This window comes from Aulonocara stuartgranti, assembly GCF_965226115.1.
Source record: "Aulonocara stuartgranti genome assembly, chromosome: 4".
NCBI classification, from domain to species: Eukaryota; Metazoa; Chordata; class Actinopteri; order Cichliformes; family Cichlidae; genus Aulonocara; species Aulonocara stuartgranti.
In genome coordinates, this window is record NC_138942.1 from 22,033,991 (window position 1) to 22,055,535 (window position 21,545).

At 40.6% G+C, this 21,545-nt stretch overlaps 1 long non-coding RNA gene across 1 annotated transcript; it reads left to right on the forward strand.

Annotated features, from left to right (window-relative positions):
• Positions 1–544: 544 nt before the first annotated feature.
• Positions 545–21,021, forward strand: LOC309704414. The gene is made up of 3 exons (XR_014276258.1): positions 545–1,265; positions 2,629–3,032; positions 20,206–21,021. It is a non-coding gene; the product is annotated as an uncharacterized lncRNA (long non-coding RNA).
• The last annotated feature ends 524 nt before the right edge of the window (positions 21,022–21,545 follow it).

Consider the following 21,545-nt stretch of genomic DNA (forward strand, 5'->3'; position numbering starts at 1 on the left):
TTAGACTCCATCTGCACTCTCTGAACTGAAGATACTTAACTCTTTGCTGAATCCAAGATGTAAATTTACTGATCTTGTATTGAACTTTGTGTCACTGTGGCAGGGGTCACACATTTACCTTACCTGAAAGAGGAGTGAAAGAAGCCATTTATGTCCACTGTGAGCGACCATCTTTGAACAGAGGCGGTGGTTTACGACACCAACTGTCTGCCATCTATAATTCAGTTTTGAGATCCCTTGCCAGACGCCTTAACGCCCACTCACACCCTGGGCCATCTGACCTCAGGAAATCACATGATAGGGTGGGGATGGGTTTCACAATGAGCTCACCCGAAACCCTGGCTGATTGTGACCCACCCCCGTTTTCACATCTTGGCTCATGTGATTAGGTAGAGGATCATCAGGGGGTCCTTTTGTCCCTCTTTTGGGGGGAAACTCCCACGGGGTTCAAATCTGGGACTCTCCACCAATTGACCCTTAGAACTGAAGAAGCTTCTCGGATGAGAGGTGAAACGTCTTCAAGCAACCTAAAGAGGTTGTGACCAGGAGATATTTTATTTTGTATTCTTATGATCACAGTTATAATTAGAAGTATCAATCATTAATCATTTACCATTGTGGAATCTGATGACAGTATAATCTTTGTTTTATATCTATGGTAATCTGAGTAAAGATTAATGTATGCATATTATCATCATTGTAATCAAGTCTCAAATGGTATCCACAGCATTGTATTCACCGTCCATAACTGGAGGGTCCAGCAGGACCTTGTTCTAATTCATTTGCAGGCCTACATCAGAACAGGCACATAGAGAGTTATGTAAACACGCACGTTCACCCTTATTTACACAGGGAGGTCTGCACAACATGACATGTCACACACTTGTTTTTCTCTAAAGTATCATCTGATGTTTGTATAAGGAGAACTTTGGACTATGGGGAGACTGTTATCATTTCCAGTAAGGTCTAACTGTGTGATGTCATCATGGGTTTATATGAGGATGGGGAACGGTCCACTCTTTGGAGATCTGTGGCTGTACGCTTGTCTTCCCATGCTTCTGTCTTAGAAGCATGTAATAAAATCACTATTTTTGTCACCTACACGGACTCGGCTGTTTTTCCTTCTTACCCAAACTGAACCAGACGTAACAACTTGGTGCCGAAACTCCGGTTGGGGAGGAAGGGAGCTTGCAGCTATCGTGTGGGTGACAAACAGGGGCAAAGGCCAGCAGCCTATCTGAGTGCCGCCAGGCGACATAAGAAAGGTGAGTGCCACCTGTTGATTTTTATCCAAAGGCGCTATATTGGAAGTTAAAACTAAATTTAATTGAATAATGTTCACTCAGTCTGGGTTTCTGGTGTTTGTCCATAGTGATTTTTTTGGGGTAATTTGTGTTTAAGGTTTGGGGAACATTTGACTGATGAAATTTATTGCTGTTCATTGTGGGAGCGAATTTTAAGAGGTTTAAGAGGTTATATGAGGTTAAAATAATACGGTTTAAGATGTGTGGAAACAAATAAATACGGTTTAAGAGGTTTAAATGTGGGTTGACTGGATGCCAGCAGTCACCTGGGTAGTGTAGGGCATTTGGTTTTAATTGGGTAGCAGAGATGGTCTCGGGCTTCAGATAAATGAAACTGGATGGCAGGGGTCCAACAGTGAGGCTTTTAAAACAAGTAAATTCGTTTAGGACTGAGAGCTAGGCTCTCTAAGAATGCAGTTGTTCAGCAGGTGGCGCTGACCCCTAATCGCGGACGCGTGGTTAGGTTTTAGCCCGGTTTGGCCTCCCGCTGGGGACTTGGGACTCCCGGTTAATTGGCCAGGTAATCTATGAGTGATTGCCTTCTACTGCATTGATTGATTAAGAAGGTCAGACCTGGCTGCATCCTATCTAAAGTTGGGCACACTGAGCTTTAAGTAAAGCCAAAAGCGTGATCTGTGATGTGTCACGTGGCCGGTGGAGCTCCGTGTTTTCCTGGCGGGGAAGTAGTTTTCCCGCCAGTTGTTACGTCTGGTTCAGTTTGGGTAAGAAGGAAAAACAGCCGAGTCCGTGTAGGTGACAAAAATAGTGATTTTATTACATGCTTCTAAGACAGAAGCATGGGAAGACAAGCGTACAGCCACAGATCTCCAAAGAGTGGACCGTTCCCCATCCTCATATAAACCCATGATGACATCACACAGTTAGACCTTACTGGAAATGATAACAGTCTCCCCATAGTCCAAAGTTCTCCTTATACAAACATCAGATGATACTTTAGAGAAAAACAAGTGTGTGACATGTCATGTTGTGCAGACCTCCCTGTGTAAATAAGGGTGAACGTGCGTGTTTACATAACTCTCTATGTGCCTGTTCTGATGTAGGCCTGCAAATGAATTAGAACAAGGTCCTGCTGGACCCTCCAGTTATGGACGGTGAATACAATGCTGTGGATACCATTTGAGACTTGATTACAATGATGATAATATGCATACATTAATCTTTACTCAGATTACCATAGATATAAAACAAAGATTATACTGTCATCAGATTCCACAATGGTAAATGATTAATGATTGATACTTCTAATTATAACTGTGATCATAAGAATACAAAATAAAATATCTCCTGGTCACAACCTCTTTAGGTTGCTTGAAGACGTTTCACCTCTCATCCGAGAAGCTTCTTCAGTTCTAAGGGTCAATTGGTGGAGAGTCCCAGATTTGAACCCCGTGGGAGTTTCCCCCCAAAAGAGGGACAAAAGGACCCCCTGATGATCCTCTACCTAATCACATGAGCCAAGATGTGAAAACGGGGGTGGGTCACAATCAGCCAGGGTTTCGGGTGAGCTCATTGTGAAACCCATCCCCACCCTATCATGTGATTTCCTGAGGTCAGATGGCCCAGGGTGTGAGTGGGCGTTAAGGCGTCTGGCAAGGGATCTCAAAACTGAATTATAGATGGCAGACAGTTGGTGTCGTAAACCACCGCCTCTGTTCAAAGATGGTCGCTCACAGTGGACATAAATGGCTTCTTTCACTCCTCTTTCAGGTAAGGTAAATGTGTGACCCCTGCCACAGTGACACAAAGTTCAATACAAGATCAGTAAATTTACATCTTGGATTCAGCAAAGAGTTAAGTATCTTCAGTTCAGAGAGTGCAGATGGAGTCTAATGAAACTAGCTATTGAATAACGAGATAAACCAGAATATAAAGTAAAAATATCCTGCATGAAAATCAACCGTCTTTGTTGTCCTTTTACCAATGCACGAAACACACATAGAAGAGAAGCCAGAATTAAAAAACAAAACATGATGTGCATAGAAAAGGGGTGTGTGTGGCAGACCTGATAAAAAGAATACCTTATGTTTCATCCTTGCTATTGTTAAGATATAAATAGATTATATCTCAATAAGAGAGGGTGCGGAAAAGTCATTGAAAAACAGTCCTTTGTTAGCACTGCATAACTACTCACACTAAATAATTTCAAGTATTTTAAGATAAGATAAGATAAGATAAGATAGAACTTTATTAATCCCTCGGGTGGGTTCCTCTGGGAAATTCGATTTCCAAAAAAGCACAGCACCGACAGAAGTTACAGAGTTATACACACACACACATATATATAAATACAGAGACAATATAAATAAAATATACGAAGGGGATAAATAGAATAAATAGGAATAAAAATAAAAATACAAGTGAATTGCACATTTCAAGTATTGAGTCTATTGCACCGTTGACTATTTACAAAAGTATTGCACAAAAGGTATTGCACAGTGAGGTGCAGAGGCACTACAGCTTAGTTGTTCCCTCCTTTGTCCTCCTGTTTCCCCTCCCTCTCCCCTCCAGAGAGGAGTTAAACAGTCTGATGGCGTGTGGGACAAAGGAGTTTTTAAGTCTGTTAGTTCTTGTCTTTGGGAGAAGCAACCTGTCACTGAACAGACTCTTCTGGTTGTTAATGGCCGTGTGCAGAGGATGCCTGGCATTGTCCATAATGTCCATCAGTTTCTTTAATGTTTCTTTAAGCTTTTATTAAAGTTGTAGCTTCTTCTGTTCTTGGTGATGTGTGCAAACTGTCAAAGCATTGATATCAATATTATAAATATTAATAGCAAAACTAACAAAGTGCAAAATATTCATTTCAATTGATGAAAGAGAAAACAGAAAAGTTTGAGCTAAAATATACTTCTCTACAGCAGCTGAGTAAAATTCCGGTTCCTTCCCTGTACAAATATTAATGTCACACTCAAGGTGAGACTGCTGCCACACCTGCTCCTGCAGCAGTTTTAAGCCTCTGTCTAATTAATTTCACTGAACAGACCGGTTACTGGGCTTGTCAAAATTACAGATTAGTATTAATACAAACGAGCCAACCTGTGCAATAAATAAGTGATTATATATCATTATATATCTGTTTTAGACAGATATTTCCCTGACAAAGTCAAATGTATTCTAAAAATCTTGATTTTAACTATAAATTTGCCATTTACATAAAAAGATTATGAGCTGCAGAGATATTTTTCTGTTCCAGCAATACATTTCAGTCTTTTCATGAGTCTAGTGAGGTTACATCTACATTATAATATGCAGATCACAGTGGATCTATAAAGACACAAATCACCTTCATATATTGAGTTTCTGATAGAAAACAACAGTGACTTATGTTTGCATGATGTATTTATCCATAGAAATAATGGTGTCACATCACAACAGCAAGAATTGCATTACATTTAATCGGGGGGGGGGGGGGAGAAATGTACCATGATAATTTAACAGTATACTTAAAACATGATGTCAAACTATACAAATGGGATGGTGTTTCAACCTTTGCATATGTGCTTTGACTGTTTCTAGCTCAGGTCACAGACTTATATTGATTATGAGCACATTCCTCCTCTTTGGGCTGGCTTGCCAGCCCAACTCACACCAGGATTTGTCTCCAAACCAAACAAACACGTTATGACACTTATCAACCCCAACACCTCCGTTGTTTTCCAATTATCCCACAACCCAGCTGTTCTTTTAGCTTCAGACTCGAGTTTCAGCCTGTCACGCTTCAGGCCCCTTTACCACCTCCTCTTGGAGTGAAGAAACGCCCTCGGATTCTTCTTTCTTCGACTTCCGGGGTTAGACCACCCTTCAGTCGTTACACAGATCTGGGGATTATTCTGCCCCCCTTTCAAACAAAGATCTGTGTGTTTGATGTCCGTTGTCACCGCCGTGTCCCCCTTTTTGCCAAAGCCTCTCGAACCTCGTTGGTCTCTGGTGTTCCTAGTTTTTGCCAACCCCTTCCTGGTTATCGCTGTGGTTATGGGATCCATCTTCTCAAGGAGCCCCAAGGCCATAACACTTGACCCCAGTTGCTGTAAAGGGTCCCCATATCTCCGTGTCCCCGTCTGGTGTCTGTTCCCTTCTCTGCAAGAGACAGAAAGCCAACACCTCTCCTGCGCTGGCTCTCCTAACCTAATGTTGTTGACTTTATTTATTCCAACCAATCCTATGCCATGCTTATGTGTGTAAGCGTGCATGCACTTAACCCTCTGCACCTGAAGTCAATAGCTCCAATATATCAATCCGATCCGTTGTCGGATGAAGCTTTTGACCTTCACAGACTAAGTGCCAGCTCCTTATAAGCTCATTTGCAATGTGTTTATAAAAATGAACAACAGACCTCAAACAAATTGGGCATTCTTAATTCTAACTTGAGTGTAGTACTCAGTTTCTGATCATCTAATTATGCTTCTCACAGGTCCCCTAAATTGTCTAGAAACCTTTAATTTTGCCATACCTAAATTATTAAAACACAAACCAAATCATAGACCCCCTATATAGCTTTTGCCTTTATGAGCACACTTCAATAATGAGCAACAACCTGCAATCTGTACCAAAAATCTTCATGGTCACACCTGCAATTAAAGATCAAATGCACTTTATACCTGTTTTAGTTCTTCCTTATATAGAACCTCCTCAGTTTCAGGTTAGTTGCGATTAGTCTCAATTAATCGTTCTAGTTGTATTTTGCAATTCAGCTAAAAAGCAAACCTGTTAAAGTAAACAGCTTATTTACAACCACCTGCAAATCATAAGAGTAATAAAAGATTCAGCACAACAGACAAGTATCATGTTCAGGATTTCTCTGATCATTAAATCACTATTATTGCCACAATTTGTTTTATTTACCCTTTGGGCACTGTTACTCCACTTGTGTATCCCTACCAAGAGCTCCCTAATTGGCCAGTTAGTGAGCTCTGTCAGAACTGTCCCCAAATTAGTTATTTGTTATTATTACTTGTTTTCATGTCACTTGTCTGTTTTCTACTGCACCCTCCTCACACATTCTTAACACAGCAAAGCAAACATTAGCAGCCCATCCACATTCCAGAGGTGCTATAAAAAGATTTCCTGTAAAAAGAATCACACATAAATTCATCCACCCTCTTGTTCTATCTCGGTGGAGGTTAACCTTAAGTCGTAGTCAAGTCTTGTCATCTTTTACCAGTCAGTCCGTTTGTTTTGTTTCCAGTCTTTCATCCATTCTTTCTTTCTTTGCTGATAGTGGAAACCATCGTCGCATTTAGATTTCCGCCCTCAGCAAAATGAGCTCATTTCAAAAAAAAAAAAAAAGAAGAACTTGAGATCGGATTACCTCGCTGAATCCTTTTTTGGGCAGGGACTCTCATTTTCTAATTGTCCCCATAAGTGGTTTCCTCCAGAGCCAATTTTAATGCGGAGAAACTCACTTACAACAATTTTCTCGCCGACGTGTAATGCTTGTAATTTCCGATGTGCAGATCTGCTTAAAGAAAAGATTCACAAACAAAAATCAGTGCACTGTTCAAAATATAAAACAAAATAAAATAAAAGATAACCAAAACAAAAATACCAACGCCCGGGTCTTAGGACTTGTCACTGAATATTCCTCCTATCAGTAAAAATGCCAAACCTAAACCTAAACAGAGTCAAATCAACACCACCTCAACCTTTTCATATTCATACGCCTATATATTTTTGTGTTCGTGAAACAAAATTGAACCGTTTCCATATTAAGTAATTTGAGCTCTTGAAATGTTTTAATTCTCTTAATTCTGCCAGTTTATTTCAACACTTATTCAATGACTTTTATTCACCTGCTACTTGGTCACTCAAATCTTAGCTGTTCAAATTGCCTAGAGTTCAACAAAGTCTAGATCCCCGTTATCATGAAACTTGAACGGGTGTACGATGATTTACTTACAGTAATTTAGAATCATCACTCAACCTAGCTCTACTACTGGCACTGCGTGACTTTTCTCACACTGGAAACCAGAATTTAGTACAGAACTTTAATACCTCAGGCAATCGTGTTCAAGGTCCAGAAGCTTTTCTTTCCAAGCTCCTTAGACTACGATGACCTGGATGGCTGAGAACCTTCACAGACATTTACCTTAACCTTTTTCACATGACTGTGCAGCTTTAGCAATCTATAGCCAACAGCCTGTGTGGTTCATGTTCTTCCTTGAAAACAATTTTCAAGGAAATGTATCACTTTCTCTTGTATTTAGAGGAAAAAATTATTCGGATGTTATTTTCTGGTTTTTAAAGTGAGCCACAGCACTCTTGATTTTACGAATAGCTCCCCTACAGTAAGATGATTCAGTGGCTCCAACTTTTTCTGTGTCTCTGGCCTGTAGCCCCACTCTAAAAGCAATCTTGCATTTACATATATTTGATTATGAGTAAACAACTTTCCTCCCAGTTAAAGACACTCGGAAGAGGGTTTCACTTACCAGTATAACTTTATGCACACTTATGTTGCAATGTGCATAAAGAATGTAGTTACATAACATCTGTCATAATGTATGTACCAGGAACTAATAGTGCTCTTGTTTTCCAGTTAAAGTGAATTTGCTGGGAAGACCGGCAAGTGTTTTCCTTGAATGTTTTCCTTTTATGAATAATATTACTCACTGCAGAATGATGGACTTGAACTTGGCTAGAAATGTCCTTTTAACACTTGCCAGATTTATGAACAGAAACATGTATGTATGTGTTATTTATGTAACACATACATACATGTATGTGTTACATACATGTATGTATGTAATCACGGACATACCTAGGAGCCTAGGAGATCACAGACTTTGCTGATCTCCTAGGCTCCGTTCTTTTTAAGTATAGTTGTGTTCTCATTGTCGGTGATTTTAACATACACACTTGCTGTAAGGATGACCCATTTGCTAAAGACTTCCTTGCTTTAACGGACTCTTTTAACCTGGCTCAGTGGGTTAATGACCCAACGCATGTTAAAGGACATACTTTGGACTTGGTTTTCTCATATGGTCTGGACATTTGTATCAAGGATATAAGTGACGCTGGGATCTCGGATCATTTCCCAGTTATATTTGATACTGGCTTATGCACTAATGAACTACATCCTGCGGCTCCCCTTCGCCCGATACATGTAATTAATACTGAAGCGATGTCAAACTTCTCTATGTCTTTCTTGGATTCTGCATCTGTCACTCTCGACTGTTGTTCTTTTCGCTCGGTTGATGACTGTGCTAATTCCTTGTTATCGCTATTTTCTTCAATCCTTGATACTGTTGCCCCCATTAAGATGAAGCGCCCTAGAACCTACTCTCAGTGTTGGCTTAATGACACTACGTCGCGCTGAGAGAAGGTGGAAAAAAGATAAACTTGGAGTTTCTCATGACATGCTACGGACTAGCCGCTTAAAATTCCAAAGTGCTGCTAAAACGGCCAAAGCGTCCTTCATATCCAAAATCATCCTGGCCAATGACCAAAACCCCCGTACCTTATTTAAAATTTTTAACTCTGTGGTTAACCCTTCCCTGGACATGCCTTTAATTTATTCTCAGGCTCTTTGTGAGCGATTTCAAATTCACTTTTTAGAGAAGGCCTCATCCTTCCCCCTGTTTTATATCCTCTCCCCATTCCTGAGTGCATTTCAACTTTCCACCAGTTTGAGCCTGTGTCACTTTTGACTCTTAAGCGGCTAGTTGTTCAAATGAATAACACCAATACTGTGCTTGACATTCTTCCATCTCGTTTAGCTAAGGACTGTTTTGATGTAATCGGACCTAGTATTCTATTTCTTATGAACTTTTCCTTGCTCTCAGGCTGTGTTCTTTCAGCCTTTAAGCATGCTGTAGTCCACTCGATTCTTAAAAAAAAGAAACTCTGACTGTTATGACCTTTCAAACTACAGACCAATCTCTAAGCTTTCGTTCTTGTCCAAGATCTTGGAGAGACTAGTTCTCTGCCAGCTCCAGGCGTACTTGGACACGAACAATATTGCTGAGAAATTTCAATCTGCCTTTAAGCCATTGCATAGCACTGAAACAGTGTTGGTTAGAGTTCTTGATGATATTCTTGTAATCACTGATACTGGACGCTCTATGGTCCTAGTTTTACTGGACCTCTCTTCGGCCTTTGATATGGTGGACCATGACATTTTATTACTAAGACTTGAGCACACTGTGGGTATTAGAGGCACTGCCCTCGACTCGTTTAAATCATATCTCGCTGATAGATCCTTATCAGTTAACTTAGGCACCTTCTCCTCTTCCTCTGCTCCAGTTTGTTGTGGTGTGCCTCAAGGATCAGTTTTAGGCCCTATTCTCTTCTCATTGTATTTGTACTTCTCACAAAGAGCCTGAGAATAAATTAAAGGCATGTCCAGGGAAGGGTTAACCACAGAGTTAAAAATTTTAAATAAGGTACGGGGGTTTTGGTCATTGGCCAGGATGATTTTGGATATGAAGGACGCTTTGGCCGTTTTAGCAGCACTTTGGAATTTTAAGCGGCTAGTCCGTAGCATGTCATGAGAAACTTTGGAAGCAGTAAGAGCGTCATTTTTCAAGTCCCGCGTCCTCATTTTGGCTTAAAATTTCTTCAGTAAACACATAATGAATCATCTTTTGTTGTTCATCTCATGTTCTATTTATCTTATTTTAACACCTGCTGATTATGAGATTTTAGTTTTTAATTTTTCCTAATAGGTAAAATCTTGGACTTGAAAGAGGGTGTACTTTCTACATACTATTAATACATAATAGACTATTACGTTTCTTGTATTAATTCAATTTTATTTATACAGTGTCAAATCACAACAACAGTCGCTTTATATTGTAAGGTGAACCCTACAATAATACATACAGAGAAAAACCCGACAATCATACGACTCCTATGAGCAAGCACTTTGGATAGGGTGGAAAGGAAAAACTCCCTTTTAACAGGAAGAAATCTCTGGCAGAACCAGGCTCAGGGAGGGGCGGCCATCTGCCGCAACCGGTTGGGGAGATAGAAGGAAGACAGGATAGAAGACATGCTGTGAAAGAGAGCCGGAGATTAATAACAAGTAGGATTCAATGCAGAGAGGTCTATTAAAACATAGTGAATGAGAACGCTGACTGAAGAAGAATTACTCGATGCATCATGGGAATCCCCCAGCAGCCTGAACCTATTGCAGCATAACTAAGGGAGGATTCAGGGTCACCTGGTCCAGCTCTAACTATATGCTTTAGCAAAAAGGAAAGTTTTAAGCCTAATCTTAAGAGTAAAGAATCCAAACTGGAAGCTGGTTCCACAGAAGAGGGGCCTGAAAACTGAAGGCTCTCCCTCCCATTCTACTTTTAAATACTCTAGGAACAACAAGTAGGCCTGCAGTGCGAGAGCGAAGTGCTCTAATGGGGTGATATGGTACTACAAGGTCATTAAGATAAGAAGGGGGATTTTGAATTCAATTCTGGATTTAACAGGGAGCCAATGAAGGGAAGCCGATATAGGCGAAATATGCTCTCTCTTTCTAGTCCCTGTCAGGACTCTTGCTGCAGCATTTTGAATTAGCTGAAGGCTTTTCAGGAAGTTTTTAGGACATCCTGATAATATGACGCAAACCACTGCAGCACAGTACCTGCAGTCTAGCAGGACAAGCACAGAGATGAGTCCACTGTCAGAGGCCATAAGAAGATCATTTGTAACCTTCACTAAAGCAGTTTCTGTGCTGTGATGAGCTCTGAAACCTGACTGAAACGCCTCAAATAAGCCATTCCTCTGCAGATGATCTGTTAGCTGTTTGACAATTACTCTTTCAAAAAATTTTGATATGAAAGGAAGGTTAGAGATTGGCCTATAATTAGCTAGGCCCGCTGGGTCTAGAGATGGCTTTTTAAACACTTGTGGATACAGTAGCTGAGCAGAGATGCACCTCCTCTTTTCCTGCACCAGAGGGAGACAGTGTCTTAAATGACTCTTAATTTCCATCTTTGTACTACAGTGAGTTCTCTTTATGATAACATATTAAGTGCAGTTTTGCACTATAATGTTTATTTAAACACTCACATATTCTGCAGGTTTTAGATCTACAGTGCCTAGAAGGGCTCCTGAAGAGATGCAAAATGGTTGGTCAACAAGATCATTAAACTTGAAAACCTGCAGATGGCAATGTAGTCTCATAGTTTTCCACGTGAGGCTGGAGAATGTAGACTTTTGGATCACCTGTGTGTGTGTGTGCATGTGTTCGATCTAGCCATCCTGAGCAGCTTTTAAAAAGAGTGCAGAGCAACATTGTTCCACAGGAAGCCACAGACGATTGCTGTGTGTCCTGTGTTTGCATCAGCTGTGTTGCTCAGTGCACGCTCTGACAGAAATCTGACAGCCACAAACACCCAAAACGAGTCTCAGTGAAGGTCACCTCTATGTGAAATATGTAAAAATATAAATGTGGTAGACTTTCAGCTATATACACTTTTAATGCAAGACTTCACAATCACTGTAAGATAAATATAGCTTCATGATAATGATTTGTCTACCGTGACCTCCACACTTGAATGTCTTCAGATGTTCAACTGCACAGGGAGAAGATATAATGGAAAATGACTTTGAAAGGCAGAAAACTTGGACCCTGATGAGTTAATCAATGACCTTCTTGCCCACTGCAGATATAGTGTTACACTCATTTTGTGGTGTGAGGCAGTAAAAAGAAAAAAACTCTTATTGCTCTTTAGTGCCTCTGAGAAAAAGTGCTCTCGTAAAATACTCTCATATAACCTCCATGAATTCCTCTTATGATGCATATATATTTGCAAGGAAACCTGTGCAGATATCTATCTATATTTCCTGATTCAGCCTATAACATAATCACAATTGTACATACAACACATTGCCTCCTGCGAGCTATGGTAAAGGTTAAATTGTTTGCTCAGAGTTCATTTCACCCTGTGGACTCAAAACAGAGATCGAGGATTGGATGGGTGAACATCCTGCTAAAACACTGTGTAGATTTTCAGTGACACCTAGCTTATCTTGTGAGCTTAAAACCTTTATCCTTCATCCCTGGTATGCAAACACACTCTGGATTTAGTGAAGTAAAAGTTCGGCTACAACCAATTGTCTGCGGCGTGAAGCCGAGATAAATCGCTTTAGTGAAGTTAATTGTTTTTCAAGAGGCAAATGGAGCGCTTTACAAAATCTCTCCCCCTGCCTTTCTTCAATTTTGTTCTCTCCCTTGTCTCTTCTTTTTCTTAACCTTCTCTGACAAGATTAATTAAATGTCACTCTAACAACCAGCTGCATGCCATAGGAAGGAGTGGGCCACAGAATGGCATATGTGGGTGGGTCTGTGTGACCTCAAGCTTTTTATTATATATTTACTCCCCCTGCTACTCGGGCTCAACAGATCCAAAAATCAAAGGTTTGCTGTGAGGGACATTCAGTGTGAGACTGTGACTAAAGTTTGAACTTGCATATATGTCTCGTGGGACTTTTTTTTTTCTTCTTCTTCCACCTTTAGTGGTTGATTCAGCCCAGATCAAACTGAGAAAAATAACAGCTGTTAATAGCAAGACCTTCTACTGAATAAGTTAAATGCAGACAGCACTCACACACCTTAGAGGTTTTTGTAGTCATCCTCTGAAACCCAAAGACTGTTTTTCCCCATAGACCACAATAAAAGAAAGGTGTGTAAAGCTGTCTACATTTAGGAGAGAGGGTTATGATGTCATTAAAATGTAAAGAAAATCAATCAAGTGCACCATGGAATACCTAATTTTGTCGCCACAGCTCCTTTGACAAAAATGTGAGTTGGAATTTTAATGGACTTCTCTATTATTGCAGAGAATAAGCATCAGATACAGAGAAGACACTCTTTACTGTCAAAACACTACAACTGCTAAGCTAACTGTCGTCATATTTAGCCCTCTTATAGGACACATAAAAAGCTTCAAAATATAAGATTATAATTTTCTAACTTAAATATTGCATGTTGTAGAGTGAAATGAGAACATATCTTTAGACTTAATTTTAGGCACAGTACCAAAAACCTGTTGTTATGAAATCGAGGTAACTCGAAGCTAGCAGCTACGAAGCTAACAGCTAGTGAATATCCTGGATATCCTTCCTTCTTGCGCTTAGAATAACCAACATTTACAAAGGGGACTTTATGCTTTATACAATGTTTAAAGACAATTTATGTTTTAAGACCATCTCAAAGTCCTTTCAGAATACAAAGATGGATGTAGTTTGTAGGTCTGAAGAGTGGAAGCGCTTAGTCAGTCGTTTTAACTGCCTACCCTCTTGAAAGCTTAGCAGTAACTCTTAAAGCTTTTTTTTTTTAACTGAGTGGTCATTTTGTAAAACAACATTTTGTGAAACAAATGGACTGGGTGTGCATCAAGTTAATGAGGGTGGCCTCTACCTATGCAGAGACCACCATCATTAACTAGGTTGGTAGTTAGGCAGAAAACCCGGGAAAGTATTCTGATGGTCCTCATGCATCTTTATTAAAATATACTGATGTGTCAAAACGCGTCGTTAAGGGTACTGGAGAGTTTGCCAAAAATTGTCTTTATGAGGAAAAGACTTAAACCTAGATTCCCTTTAATGGCCAGCAGGGGGAAATACCTGTGGTTACAAAGAGACTTCTAGTTCTATAGAAGTCTATGGGAAATCAGCCCTCTGTCCAGACAGCTGTGACAACTCGTTTCTGATCATACAGACAAAATCAGTAAGTCCATTTAATACATTTTGGTCAATCTAGGAGTCAGAAAACAGGATTGTCAAGGGTTTGCTCAGGTATGTCATTGCCTAATGAGGTTGCTGTTTTACAATCAGGTGGGAAAAAATAGTAAACTGACTGAAGGGCCTGATGACTAGCTTCCATCATCCTTTTGAAGGTGGATGTAGTTCAGCTGAATTATGTTGTAAATAAAGTAATTTTTTAAAAAAAAGTTTATAGAGAGATATTTGTCAAGCATAAAGTATACTTTTCCAATAATAACATCTGTGGCATTGAATATGTTGCAAATGCTTTGCTGTGGTTTATGCTGTACATAATTACATAGAAGTATTCCATCAAACCAGTGTCCACAATGACACTGGTCCTTAGCTCCTGAGTTAGTTTAAAATGTGGCTAATACTGTGAGTGGATGAATGAGGGAACTGGTGGACAACTGGAACTCAGCCCATGATTTCACAAAGGAAAGTTACAGTTAATGTTTACATGCAGTGGGTCTTGTGAATGTACAGTGATGTGAAAAAGACTCTCTGCAAACCTGTGAAAAGTAAGTACAGTGCCATGATTCAAAAGCTTGAACCAACTTAAGCAATTACTGTGTGATTTTATCAGTCTCTTACATTACTGTGGAGGGATTTTGGCCCGGTCTTCTTTAGAGCATTGCTCCAGTTCATCGTTTGCAGCTTTTATTTATCAGAGCCATCACAGCATTTCAATCAGGTTGAGGTCAGGACTTTGACTGGGTCATTGCAACAGTTCCACCCATTCTGTTGTAGATTTGCTGCTGTGCCTGGGATCAATGTCCTCTTACATGACCCAGTTTCAGCCAAGCTTTTGTAGAGGTGCTCACACTTTCTGATTGTCAGTTATTCAAGTGCCTATGATTAGCTGCACCAAGCTATTGCTTACCCTCTCAATTCCAGGAAGCACTTGGACTTAGTTTCCAACAGGAGTGCATAGTTGCATGACTGTGAATGCCTCTTTTGGTCTTAGACAGAATCAACAGTTTAATGGTATTTCCCCTTCTGCATATAATAGAAAGCAGGTTAGCTGATTAACTATGATACATTAAACCAACAATGAAAATGAACTGTAACAAGGTTGTGATCTTAAAAAACTTCGCAAACAAGCCCATGCACCTGATTGCCCCGTGAAGTATGTAACACACCCTTCCTCCCGGAGGATCCAGACACATAATTCATCTGGGTGAGGTGCATCTTATTTTGTAAAGGACTGACTCTGTCTTTGTTAGCAGGGATTGCCTTTTTTCTTTTCTACCCAAATAGGTAGTCTGATCCTGTGCCAGATACTTTCTGCAGCACAGTGTCAGCTGATACTATAAACTGTAGGGTCCCCAGAGTACAAGAGAACATGAGAGAGTTGCGTTTAATGAAGTCTGTGCATTCAGCGTCTGAGTCCGTGGTGTTTTATACCTGCTGTTCCCTCCCTAAGGAAAGTAGTCAAACTGAAGTCAGGTGATAAAACTACTGGGCAGCTAAACAATTGTGTGATGGGATGAGCCCTGCAGCTTCTGCAAGCTGCTACCGCTATTTTTAATGTTGCTTCAAAGAACTGAGCACAATCACACCTATATTCTCACTAAATCTACAAATGTTCAATATCTGTGACTGCAGAGACACTTTAAAATTAGACATTTTTATTAGAATTTGCTGCTTAAAGAGAATATTAATCCACTGCAGGTTGTCTCTCTAGGGGTACATTTAAATCTTTATAATTTAGTTGGTTTAGGCTGTGATTTAGCTGGTGAATGCAGAAAACAAATAAGTCATATGGTTTGCAGTCAGTCGTCACTGGCATGATGGTCATTGTAATTGTGGGCCTTTAATTATTTCTTTTACTTGCTCTTTTTCCAGGATGGAATGACTGTACAGCACACATCTTTAATGACTTCAAAAACAAGAATTGGGTGTACAATTGGAATTTATTTAGGATTTTCTCTCATCCACCCATGGTCAAAAGTGTACATATAGACTCAAATTAGTGAAAGGGGGATTTGTTTGACAGCACTCATCAATTTGACCAACACTCAGAACAATGGGAAACTAAAGAACTAAGTTAAGATGTAAGAGGGAAAATTTTAACTCTACACATGTTGGGAAAGTCTCTTGGAGCCATTTTTAACCAACTGCAGACTCTGAGATCATCACTTCAAACAACTGCACACAAGTAAAAGTTATTCAGATGTGTCATCACTTGTTGTGGATAAATGGTAAATGGCCTGCATTTGTATAGCGCTTTTCTAGTCCATAGGACCCCAAAGCGCTTTACACTACATTCAGTCATTCACCCATTCACACACACATTCACACACTGGCGATAGCAAGCTACATTGTAGCCACAGCTGCCCTGGGGCGCACTGACAGAGGCGAGGCTGCCGGACACAGGCGCCACCGGGCCCTCTGACCACCACCAGTAGGCAAACACGGGGTTAGTATCTTGCCCAAGGACATTTGGCATGCAGCCAGGATGCAGCCTGGGATCGAACCACCGACCTTCTGATTAGTGGCTGACCTGCTCTGCCACCTGAGCTACAGCCACCCCATATTCAGGAATAACCCAGGTGGTAGCATCATAATGGTGGTAGCATCATGCTTGTGGCTGTTTTGCTGCCAGTGCTACTGGTACATTGCATAAAGTGGCTAGAATAAAGAGAAAAGAAGACTACAGCCAAAAAAACTTCACCTTAAATCAACAGCTAGACGGGTGAAACTGGACACAGTTGGGTGCTCCAGTAAGACAATGATCCTAAACACACAAACTGTTTTTTGAATGGATAAGGCTAACATTAAGCTTCTGGAATAGTCTTCACAAAGCCCTGACCTCGAGGACTATGCTTGAAAGCCAGATTCATGCCAGGAAACAACCGATTCAAATTAACTCTACCAATTGTACCAAGAAGAGTGGTTAAATATCCAGACGGAGCTTTGGCAGAAGCTTGTCGATAGCTACCAAAAGCATCTGGTTGAGGTGCAACTTGCTAAACAACATTTAATCAGATATTAGTGGGGTATATGTGCATATTTGAATCCATGTATACTTTTTACCCTGTGTGGATTCAAGAAAATCCAAAATAAATTCAAACCTTGGTTTTTAAAGTCATTAAAGATGTATGCTGTACAATTATCCCACCATCGGAAAATAGCAGTTCAGAGGAACCATTAAAAGCCCCAATGAGTGGATGCAAATGTCTCACCACAACTGCCATCTGCACAGCCTTTTATTTCTTAATGTGTCAGTACTTTGTATTACGTGTATCAGTGATAGGTTCAATGAAGTGAAACATTTTCAACAAACATATTTCACTATCAGACATTAGTATGTCATCATCCGCTGCTGCTCAGAAAGGATGATATGAACATTTCTCCAGCTATTTAAAGAACCAGAGCATTACTTTCCTCTTCATTCACACAGCTGATCCAAGAGTTAAACAGAGACACCCAGAAAAACTGAAGCTTACATCATTAAATGACACGTGTGTCCACAGTCGAGTCCAAACTGGCTAAAGGGACACTTCATTACACAGAGGGTGGGCCGAGCATGAAAAGGCACTAATTACAGAATTACTCGTGTCAAGTGTCAGAAACGTTTGGCATCAAAGGATGTCTCGAATTAATCCCCAGGTCACCTGCACCTTACCTTGCCCACAGACACAAGACTCTCAGACCTGTGCATCTGTACAGCAGTGCAAACAATGCTTTCATTTGTGTGTGTGTGTGAGTGGGACACTTGGCAGCTAAAGGGCCCAAAGGGCTGTACACAAAGCAGTGACCTAAAACAGTTTTGACTCAGTGTGTGTGTGTTTGTGTGTGTGAGAGAGAGAGAGCCCATTGTGTCATTCTTCTCTGTGTTGCAACCTCTGAGAGTAAATCTGGCATTTTCATTTATGATGAGCTTGGAGCGATCAGCTGAATGGATGATGTTACGCTGACTTCTACGCTCTCACGCGCGCCTGTGTGCGTGCATGTTCACCATGTATTCAAGGCTCTCATCTCCATATAAATAGCCAAGAGGAGAGTGGATGGTTTCTATTTAAATTGTGCGTGTGTGTGTGTTTCATTGTGCATGGTGTGCTATTCTGGGACTGAGCCATCCCAATCTTACACTCATCTACAAAAACAAAACCATCATCATGACAGTGCTGTCGCATGTTTGAGGGTGTGTGTGTGTGTGTGTGTGTGTGTGTGTGTCTCACTAAACAAAAAAGATCTGGATTATTTTTGAGCTGGGCAGAGAGGTAATGAATAAGTCTTATGCGTAGGTGCTGATCCCAGTTAACACTGCACAGCTTACTGACAATATAGGTTATGTATCTGGCACACATTCATGTTGCTGATGCATTTTTCTTCTGTTTCGTTCCCCTTGGGGTTGCTGCATGTCTGAACCATCCAAACCCCGGATCCACCCACTTGCTTAGATCCTAATTTTCTGGCTTTAGTCGAGATAGCAACAAGCAGTGAACACAAAGTCAGGATCAGATCATCTAGCATCACAAGTAGATAACATAAAAGATGCTATTTGCAAGCTTATGGCATGTTTAATTGAAACACATTCTTATCCTATAGCAGCTGCATTATATAATGTTGTTTTATCAAATTCCAACTACATATTGCCGTTATGCATAAGGTGTGTTTTGGCTTCTGGTGCCTGGGCGCCTAGCCACCAAGAGATAGTGGTCCTGTTTTAAGTTGTAGGTTTATCAGCCAGGAGGTCTTTGTTTTTGTCTTGTTTGTGTTTTGTTGTTTTTTTCCTCACTTTGAACAAAAACTGGTGATGATTTGGGCTTTTTGTAGCCACAGGACATGGGCAGCTTGCAGTCACTGTGTCAACCATGAAGTCCTTCGGCTAGCGAAGAATTCTTGAGTCAAATGTGAGGTAGGGCTGGGCGATATATCGAGTTTTTTAAAAATATCGATATATTTTCATACGAGATATAAGATGTGACAATATCCTTTATATCGATATAGTCTATGTTACGTTATAATTATACTTGTGGAGCCGCAGGTTTGCCTCTCTTTCGTCCACTTTTGTCTCTATGCAACGTTACTCGGCCTCGCCTCTCCTTCACTGAACACAACTCCGCCTCCTCCATAGCTTCACCTGCAGGCAATAACAAGATGAAAGCGGAAAATCTCCGTTAGCGAGTTACCGTGCGTGGGGCTGGACGGCGTCAACGTGTTAGCGAGCTAACCGCGCTAACGAGCTAACCGCGCTAACGACATGCAGCCAGGAGGGGCTGCACGGTCTAAAATCCTTTCATTTTCTCAAAAATCGACAGTGCGCCTTATGTATGAATTCTGGTTGTGCTTACTGACCGCGAACCGATTTTATGTGGTACACAGCGCTCGGCAATCTGTCAAATGTTTTAATATGACTTTGCTAAGCTACGGAGCTGCACCGCTTGATGGATTGTCGGAGGATTACGGCTACCGAGGAGGAGCCTCGCGGAGTGATACGTACTGTGTGTGTATAAGGACCACAAATGGCACCTGTTCAGAGACGTGGTGCAGCTGTGAAATCTGTCTCTTTGTTATTATGCTCAGCGTCTATTAGTTTACATTTTGACTGCACAATTGTGAGCTTTTTGTTATGCACAAAAACAACATTGTTTTCTTTTATTTATGGACCATGATTATTTAATAAATGCTGATAATTTATTTTTGAGTAATTTCTTCATGTACATCTACGCTGTATGTAAATAAAAGTGCCCGTGTGACATCTGGGACACAGTGTGACTAAGAACTCTCTTTTTGTTCTTAACTTATGGCTTTAAAAAAAAAAATCGAGATATATATCTTATATCGCCATCCAGCTAAAAAATATCGAGATATGAATTTTGGGTCATATCGCCCAGCCCTAATGTGAGGCCATCTATGTGACAGGAGTCCAAACTCATCCAGTGATCCAAACACAGCAGCAAATCTAGAGCAGAATAAGTGAGAAAGATAAGAATCATGGTGTTGCAATGCCCCAGACCTCAAGTCCGGACCTCACCCTGATTGAAGTGCTGCAGCAGGACTTGTAGATGTAGATAAACTAATGCCTGCAAACTTCATGAACTGGCCCAAAATTTCTCCACAACGATCGGAGAGACTGATAGTCACATATAAACTGATTAGTCTAGGTCATTGCTCCTGAAGGTGGTTCTGCAAGCATGTAAAATGATGGGATGCACTTATTTTTTCACAGGTCTGCAGGTCTGTAAAAACTTCATGACTGTAGATGCATCAAGTTTCAAGAGCACTGTGGTCACATGCACAACAACACAAGTGGCACGTGGAAGACATTCACATTCGCCTTGTCACATGGGTTTTGACCACCTGATTCGTTTTAAGTTTGGATGCGTGACCCAGAAAACATTTTTAAGGCATATTGCATATCGAAAATATGTATTATTTTCTTTTATGGTTTTTGTAATGTTGCTAAAACTTGCATATAGACCATATTAACCTTACATGATCTGACAGGACAAAAGTACTATTCCAAAATACTGTGTAATTACACTTTATTGCATACATACTGTCTCAGCTGAACTCTGGACACACATACATATACACTGATATGCACACACTCATCCCCCCTCCCTTCGACGCTTATTCCCTTCCGATGCTGACAGTGGATCAAGGAGACCAGCGCACAGGCTTCAGGCCCGGATGTACTGTCTAAATCGGCTGTCTCTCACCCTTTACCCACCCCTGTTGCTTGTCATGTGTTTCTTTGGTGTATTAATAGTTTTTTCATGTGCTATGTGCAGAGGTGTTTTTTTTTCTGTTCTCGAACTGATCTCCCTGTTGGAGCTCAGTCTGGGGGGAGTTATTTTTTTCTCCTTATGTTTCCTCATGTGGTGCATTTTTCCATTGTTATACCTCTCTGACCTGTCTTCCCCATGTGATGTTTTGTGTAATGTATGTATGGTCGGAGGGTAAGATGGCGCCGCCATTGCGTGCAATAGGTCGGCAGCCTTATGAAATTTCCCCTTGTGGGACTAATAAAGGTATATCAAACATATAATCATCTAATCCTATATTTTTCTATGAGCCATGTGCTTAGCAAACAATGTATTTTTAAGTGAAAATATGATTCAACAAATGCGTGGAGGCAAGCCACACCCAGGACCTGACCTCCAATGACTTGTAACATGTGAAACCTAGTGTAGGAATGTGTTAGCGTGTTTGCACAACTGCATTAGACGTCTCCTGTTACTTTCCCTTCCTCTTCTTATCTAAAACATGCAGAGCAGTGTCATGGATCATTGCATGCCTTTAACGGAAAGAAGACTTAAATTACATGCCTCACATTTCATAGATTAAAACACACATATTTCCCAGCAGATTTTCATAACTCACATAACTTCCTTTACTTTGTTGTCAATCTGGATATTAATTGACAAAAACTTTGTCACGGTCTAGAAGAAGATCCAAACTGTCACCCACAGATGAGATGAAATTGGAAGCAACTCAGGAACCACCAAGGCTCAACCCTGCCATGAACTGGAAACAGCTGGAACACCAATGTCGCCATAGAGAGTG